The sequence below is a fragment of the Amblyomma americanum genome, chromosome 1, assembly GCF_052857255.1.
Source record: "Amblyomma americanum isolate KBUSLIRL-KWMA chromosome 1, ASM5285725v1, whole genome shotgun sequence".
Taxonomy (NCBI): Eukaryota; Metazoa; Arthropoda; class Arachnida; order Ixodida; family Ixodidae; genus Amblyomma; species Amblyomma americanum.
This window is the reverse complement of record NC_135497.1, coordinates 396180260-396187607: the sequence shown is the minus strand read 5'-3', so window position 1 is coordinate 396187607 and position 7348 is coordinate 396180260.

Genomic DNA, 7348 nt, shown 5'->3' with positions numbered 1-7348 from the left:
TGAGGCACATGACATGGAATTTTCTGCGGGGCCATTCCAACAGCCAAAAAGTTGGCAAATAGTATAGGGATATAATCTGGGATGCGGACAGAATAGCTACAAGCAAACTGCAGCTTTTTGGCAGCTGACGGAGGCATCAGTAGATTCTTCTTATCCTGCCTCCTCTTCTTGGCACTTGCGCAAATAAATATACTGCTCGGATGACATCGGCAGTTGTATTACAGTGCCTAGAATATACTGGCATATTCTTAGCACTGCCGCAGTATTACAAGCGAGACATTTTTCGGCTGATATGCCCATCTCAGGGAGCATGGCGTAAAATAAAAGAACAAATTTTACTCGTAATGAAGTAGCGGCCCTAAAGATTAAGATGGACAGGAAAAATAAGGAAAGAACAACGTAACAACCTCGGTCAAAATTTGGACTGCCAATAGAGTTTAGGCGATGATGATGATCAGTGTCTAGAACAAGATGGACTGTCGTAATCAAAAGATCAAATTAATAATTTTGCAATGGAACTGCAGAGAATTTAGAAAAAAGAGGCCACATTACAGCAATATTTAAATATCGTTTATCTAAAAACCGCGGTAATAGCGCTGCAGGAGACTAATGCGTACGCGAAGCTAAATCAATACAAGACCTTTAATCTTCACCCAAGCACATGCATATAAGTACGTAAAGAATACACGTCACAAGTCATTAATCCTTAAGTAAAGGGGGTAGAATATTTTTGCATAGAAATGTTACCCTTTGTGGAGAAAACAAGAGTACTTGGATCGTAAAAATCCATACCGGGCCGAAGGACACAAGGGGCAGGGTCGAGGAAATACGCCTCATGTCTGCAGTCCTCATCTTCGCAATTTGAGTTAAATAACTTTCACGTGAATGGGTTTCAAGTGAACCACTACAAAAATTGCGCTCACAAGGCGTGTGTGCTTTCCTTGACAGATTTAGAGCAATAAAGCCAATAGAGTCGATAATCGATTAAAAATAGAGAAATAAGTGAAAACTTTTCATGAAAGGTGTGTGAAAACAGAAGGTTTATCACTTTAAAAAATTTTTTTATGCTCTCCAGCTTTTTCTGTTTTCTGCTGTACAATTGCAAGCAGTGCAATAACCGCGATTGATCGAAGAGTACTGCGTCGCATTGCCTTGTATTCTTGTTGCTGTAGTTTTGGCAATATTTCAACCACAAAGTTTTGCTACGTACATGTAGGCCGTATCACTTCGTTGAGCCAACTCAATAACACTTTTCGCTCTTTGTGAGTATAATATAAAGGGCAACCTGTATCAATATTAGACAGCTCAGTGAAATGAATAAAGACACGTTTACGCGCTAAGGTAGCCGTGCTAGCTTCACACGTAGCTTTAGAAGTGGCGAGCGACTGCAGCCCTCCGCGAGGCGGTGGTTATGGTGCTCCAGCGTTGACCCTGTAGAATGTGCATCAGTCCTTGCCGCGGTGAACGCATTTAGATGAAAGGTTAAATGCTAGATGCCCGAGAAATGTGCGTTTGTCAGTTCAGGCTAAAGAACCCGAGGTGCTTGAAATTATCCAGAGCCTTCCACTACGGCGTCCTGCATAGCCAAAGCAGCTCTGGGACGTTAAATCGCCTGAATTTAACCAGAAGGCTTCAGCCTGTATTTCTGACGCCCCAATCTTCAAACTTAGTAGTCCAAGTCGCCTAAGAAAGCGCACTACTCTCAAGATAGCAACAACATTAGAACTTCACCGGACAAATAAAAGTGGCGGTTTTTCAACATGAAGTTTCGTGCTTGAAAACACCCCGAGGGTTTTTTTTCTCAAATAAAGCAAGTGTACATAGCTCGAAACACATGTTTCGGCGGCGAATATGTCCAATTCCTACTTTCTAACCTATATATTTATGTGTCAATTAAATCAGAACAGCTGAACCTTGACACATCTCTGAAGGACTTTCCAGAGATGGGAAGCACAGGCCACCGTTAAGATTAAGAAGCAGATGAAAACTTGAGCTGCTGCTTATGTCGGTGGCTTTAATGTCGTGACTTGCGGCTCTACTTTGTGTGCGAAGTTTTCTTTGTATGGAGAGTTGATCTTGATCAGGGAGTCAGTAAAGAGCGAACAAGCGATGGAAAAGATTTCGGGAGCTACGCCGCGTATTGTATGTACCCGCCAACCAACAAGCCCAAAAAAGAACGCTGTTACTGTGTGTGCATTAGCTCTAAAGGACACCCTATGTGTCTCGCGCGAGCGGTTGTTCGCGTGCGTACTGCGACTGCGAAGAGAAAATCGCAGCGGTGGAGTGGTCTCTCATGACACGAAAACTGGCAGCACATTGGCATTTCAATTCCCGCGACTTGTAATGCTACTGTTGTGCCGAGGCTCGAGACGTGCAGGTGGCATATGTCGTCAGGATTCTGTGTTCTCACGAGATTAAGGCACAAGGAAACGCCCGATACGCACCTCCCAGGTTGCAGAGTCAGAAGCAAACCTCTTTGTTGCCTGCACGTTTTGTAGTCTAGGTGTATCGTCACGAAACATTCGACTCTGCCTCAGGAAGTTAATGCTGAAATTCATTTATTGGAAGGAAGGTCTCGTCGAGACTCCGATGTAATTGGTCTAGCTTTGATAATCAGAAGCGAATTCGCCGAATTACCGTGCTACATTGAACAGCACGTTTCCATCTCAGGTAGATTGACGGCTGGCCCTCTCTGTGCCGGGATATGCTGTGCCTTTTAAGCGCGCAAGTGTTTAAAATCCCGATGGCATCAGAGTTCCAGAAGCGTATTTTTATGCCTTGTAGAACGCAACAGAGAGCAACTGGACGGAAGGCGGCGCCATTTCATATAGGCAGCTTGGCTGTCCACCAGTATATTTTCATTACGTTCTGATAAATTGCGGGTGCCGGCAAGGCCGATGTGTGGCCTATGTTACTCGGGAATGTTTCTATTAAAAAGGCATATAACGTGTGGTATGGAATAATTTAAATTCACAGTGCGACCAAGTGTAGGACGCCACTGGAAGTGGGTTGTTATAGCAACAACCTTTTCCGCATGTTGTTGCATTTTCGGCATTTTTTGCGCATCAACTATCGCGGCGTATAAAAGAACGCATGAATGGTTGTGACCTATTCAAATATTTACGCGTCCCTTCGGATACTAAGGCATAGTTCCCTTAATTACGCGAACGGTCTTTTTTGTTTATTCCTTAATAAAGTTGATGTGGATTTCAGCCCCGCTTTCTTAACCGGATAAACTTTCACGTAAAGATAGCATTCATATTTAGTTCGAATTATGTTTGCCTTTCAAATGACTTTGAGAAACAGCCTTTTGGAAGAAAGAAGTGTGCCCCTGCTAAGGTGGCGGCACAACGCTCTTCAGAAAAACCTCGCCATCCACGTAAATACGAACCCTATTTGAAGAGAAGTGTATCTTCGCTTTCTGAAGAAGCTCCAGACGTCCTCTCACCGTCTGATGCCTTCTGGAAACCATGCTTGCAGCTGAGCTGGGCACTGACACTAGGCTTAGTGCCTCCGCTGCCACGCTGGTGGAGGTAGCTCTGCCGGCGTCTCTCCTGGCAGCACCTGCCACGCAGTCGACACCTGATCCGCGGCGCCAGGTCCAGCTTTGTTCTTGTGTTCATAAGCAGATGCACCCCTCCTGCCTTCCCAAAATGCCGAACTGCTCGTAAGTTATCTGCCCCCAGGGCCAATGGACATCAAGTCTACACTTCCGGATGAGCCTCAAACCGCACGGCATAATAAACCGGGCATTCTAATGGACTTATGGCACCTCTACCCGTGCAAAAGTGCCCTCGTGCCACTCACAAGAATCCCTCAAACGACAGCCAATCGATTCCATCTTCGGCAAGTGATGGCTCCCAAGACAAGCGCACTTGTATTACGATCGAGAACTCGGTAGAGCCTACACCCTGATCGTCTTCTTATATAGTGGTCATTAAATCACTGGCCAACAGAAGACTAATGGATATACCAAACAAGATTTTAAAAGTAACTTGCACGCGTGCCTCGGAACCAAAAGTTTTCGGGGCTTCACAGCCAGGACATTGCCCAACACTAATGCAGTGTGGCTTCCGACTCTGACTGCAGTAGAACGACTGCAAACGCTCACCAGTATTTCACTAACAAGCGAAATCTTTGTGCCAGTAGAAGTGTACTTAGTTGAAGGCTCCGACTTGCAGCGCTGCATCGTCTACAACTTCGATATCACTGAAGATCAAACTGCACTCCAGCGTGAGCTGTGGCGTCCCACGCACCATGTCATTAAGGCCCGACGCATGGGAAAGGGGCGCTCTTGTATAAAAACCTTGCAAGGCCCCCTGACACTACCAGCCAGTCTGTACTATTATGGCTGTTTTTTACGATGCCGGCTATATAAACCAAGTGCGGTATATTGCTATAACTGCTTTCCTACTGGGCATATGCGCAAATCCTTTCCATTCACTGCTGCTGGTGAAGGTACATCGGAAGGAAAATTGGCTTATCGATAGGGCCTTTGTAAATCCGACGACCACGAGATAACATCTCCAAGATGTCCGATAAAACAAAAGGCAACGCAAAAGGCTCGTCGTTGAATGACTAAGCATTGGCCAAATCATGACAGTACAACTTCATTGCAGACATTCAGTCGGTTCGCAGCTCTCCATTGGAATGACGACGATTGGCCGGAGCTTCCTGAGCACATCTCGCATGACCCTTCAGCTCAGCAGCCTTCTAACGATGCTGCGCGAGACGAACGCCTCCGAAAACATCCAACAAAGCACCGCAGTGTGCCTGAACTAACGCAGGACGATATGACCGCAGTCTACGAAAAAATCGCACGACTTCTAGCGGCAGTCACAAAGCTTCGCAACACCGTGAACTGCTCGCTCGATGTAGACGGGCAGCGGAATCATCCACCGCATCTATCAATGGCGCAGCAACATCGCCTTCCTGCCGCCAACCAGTGTCATTTCCTGTCGCCTCTTCCCAGATTACCGCAATGCCACTGGACAACTCTGCGATTTCTCTGCTCCGGTTTATGGTAAACCAGTTGTCCAACCTGACGTCCGTGATACTACAGCGCTTGGGCTAGTAACTACAAATGGCAAGTTCCAGTCCTGCTGGTGTGCTGCAGTGGAACTGCAGAGGTATTTCTACAAAGGTGGGAGAGCTGAAGACCCGATTACGAATTCACAAGCTCCAGGTATGGGTCATGTTGCAACAGGAAACAAACGCCTTGACATCAATTTCAGGTTTCAGTGCCTACATGTCTCATTCAATGATAGACCGCCGTGTACAAAGTGCTGCTCCCCGGGAAAGGCAGCTGTGTATATGGACTCACGTTTTCCGCATGTACGCCTTGTTCTCAAAAACTGGCGCACGTCTTATCAAGAGGTAGTGGCAGTGGTTGCGAAATTTAAGAAGAGAACCATTGTGGTCGTTTCATTTTACATTAGACCATCCGGTGGCGCTCCCTCCCGTATTAATCTTGGCCAGTTAATAAGTGTCCCTCGGCCGTGTCCCGGGTGTCCGATTTTAGTCCGAGGCGACTTTAACGCACCTCACCAGATTTGCGGTACTCTACTTCGAGTCCTCGTGGCCGGCGTGTGCAGGACGCCATCAGAGATGCCCAATTCGTGCTGCTCAACCAAGATTGGACAGCAACACGGCCAGTGCGTCAAACTCGCAGTGCTTCCTCTGCTACAAAACGTGGTGGTCGGGTCCGGGTACTCCCTCCTAGCACATGGAGCCAGACTGCTGAGGAAGTGACCATCACCCTATCATCATCGATCTTCACACCTCACATTTCCGACCTTTACGCTACAAATGTTCTGTGATCAACTGGAAGAGTTTTCGCTCCTGTCTGAACAATCTCTCTTCAGATTCTTCGCCAATCGTTGTTGAGCGCATACAAACAGCGCTCAAGAGTACTACAACTACCACCTTGACTGATGTTGGTCAACCGGCACCAGACGTCGGCCTTCTTAACTTGTGGGCGGCACGCCGTCAAGCCGAGCTGGCTGCTACGCGAGAACCTTCTTTGTCGCAGGCACGTAAGCAATTCCACTATCTTACAGCTAAGGCTCGCAAATATGAACGCTACCTCTCTAGACGGCAGTGGCATGCGTTGTGCGAACAACTTTCTGCAAAATCCTCGAATGACTCTCTCTGGCGAACATTCCGTACAATGGAACGCCGTCGCCGTTCGACTGACGCAGCAGCAACCGCATGCTTCGCGGCTGATTTGCCGCCAGATTATTTTGCCAAAGAAGCAGCGCGAAAGTTTTCCCCAAATTACGAAGCTGTGCCTTCTTCAGCCGCTAGTTTAAATATGGCAGGCATCCCAGCGCATGCATATCGAATGCCGTCTGATGTCGACGCATATGGAATTGCTTGTTCGTTCTCTATGCCTGAGTTGCTAGCTGCAATAGATGATGCGAAACGAAAAACAGTGCCCTCCGCGGACAATAATCAGTACGAGGTGTACCAGAACCTGAGTAGCGCTGCACTCCCTCAAATACTAGACACCGTAAACAAAGTATGGCTGGATGGCTTCGTGCCCGAGAGCTAGAATTCCGCTGTCGTGATTCCTATCCCGAAACAAGGAAAGCCTGTGACAGACCTTGCAAACTTACGACCTATCTCCTTAACCTCTACGCTGTGCAAGCTGGCGAAGAAAATGCTAGCGACACGATTGTCATGATGGCCAGAGCAGCACGGTTATTATCACCCCGCACAAATCGGCTTTCTCCCATATGTTGGTAAAAAGGAAGGGTTGGCTGTCTTGGCACCTGCAGTTTTGTCATCTACCCGCAGCCGCAATGTGCGTACTGTTTTAGCAATGGACTTTGAAAAGGCATATGGCAACATCAGTCATGCCGCCATTCTGAACTCCATGGACATGCCTCATCTCTCTCTGAGAGTGCGTAGTTTTCTCAGATCATTTTTGTAATTCAGAAAATTTGCAATAGGCCTCAGCGGCGAAGCGGTCCGATCATTCGTTCCTCTCTGCGGCATGCCCCAGGGATCAGTATTGTCACCGACGTTATTTAATATTGCTTTCATCCCTTTGGCTTCGCGCTTACATGACATCCATGACACAAAATTTCTTCAGTACGCTGATGCGATCACCGTGTGAAGTACTCAGAAAGATCTCCGTACTCAGGAGGCTGCCCTTCAATCTTCCTTGGATGTTACCTCTAATTACACATAATCCATCGGACTTCAGCTATTCGTGCATAAAACAACATACACGTCGGTCGCCAACCCCTGGTGACGCTTTAAACTTGCTGCAAGTTCAATCCGTCTTTGTCTATCAGGCACCCCAGAACAGGAAAGTCGAAGTTTAAAAATTCTTGGCTTAATG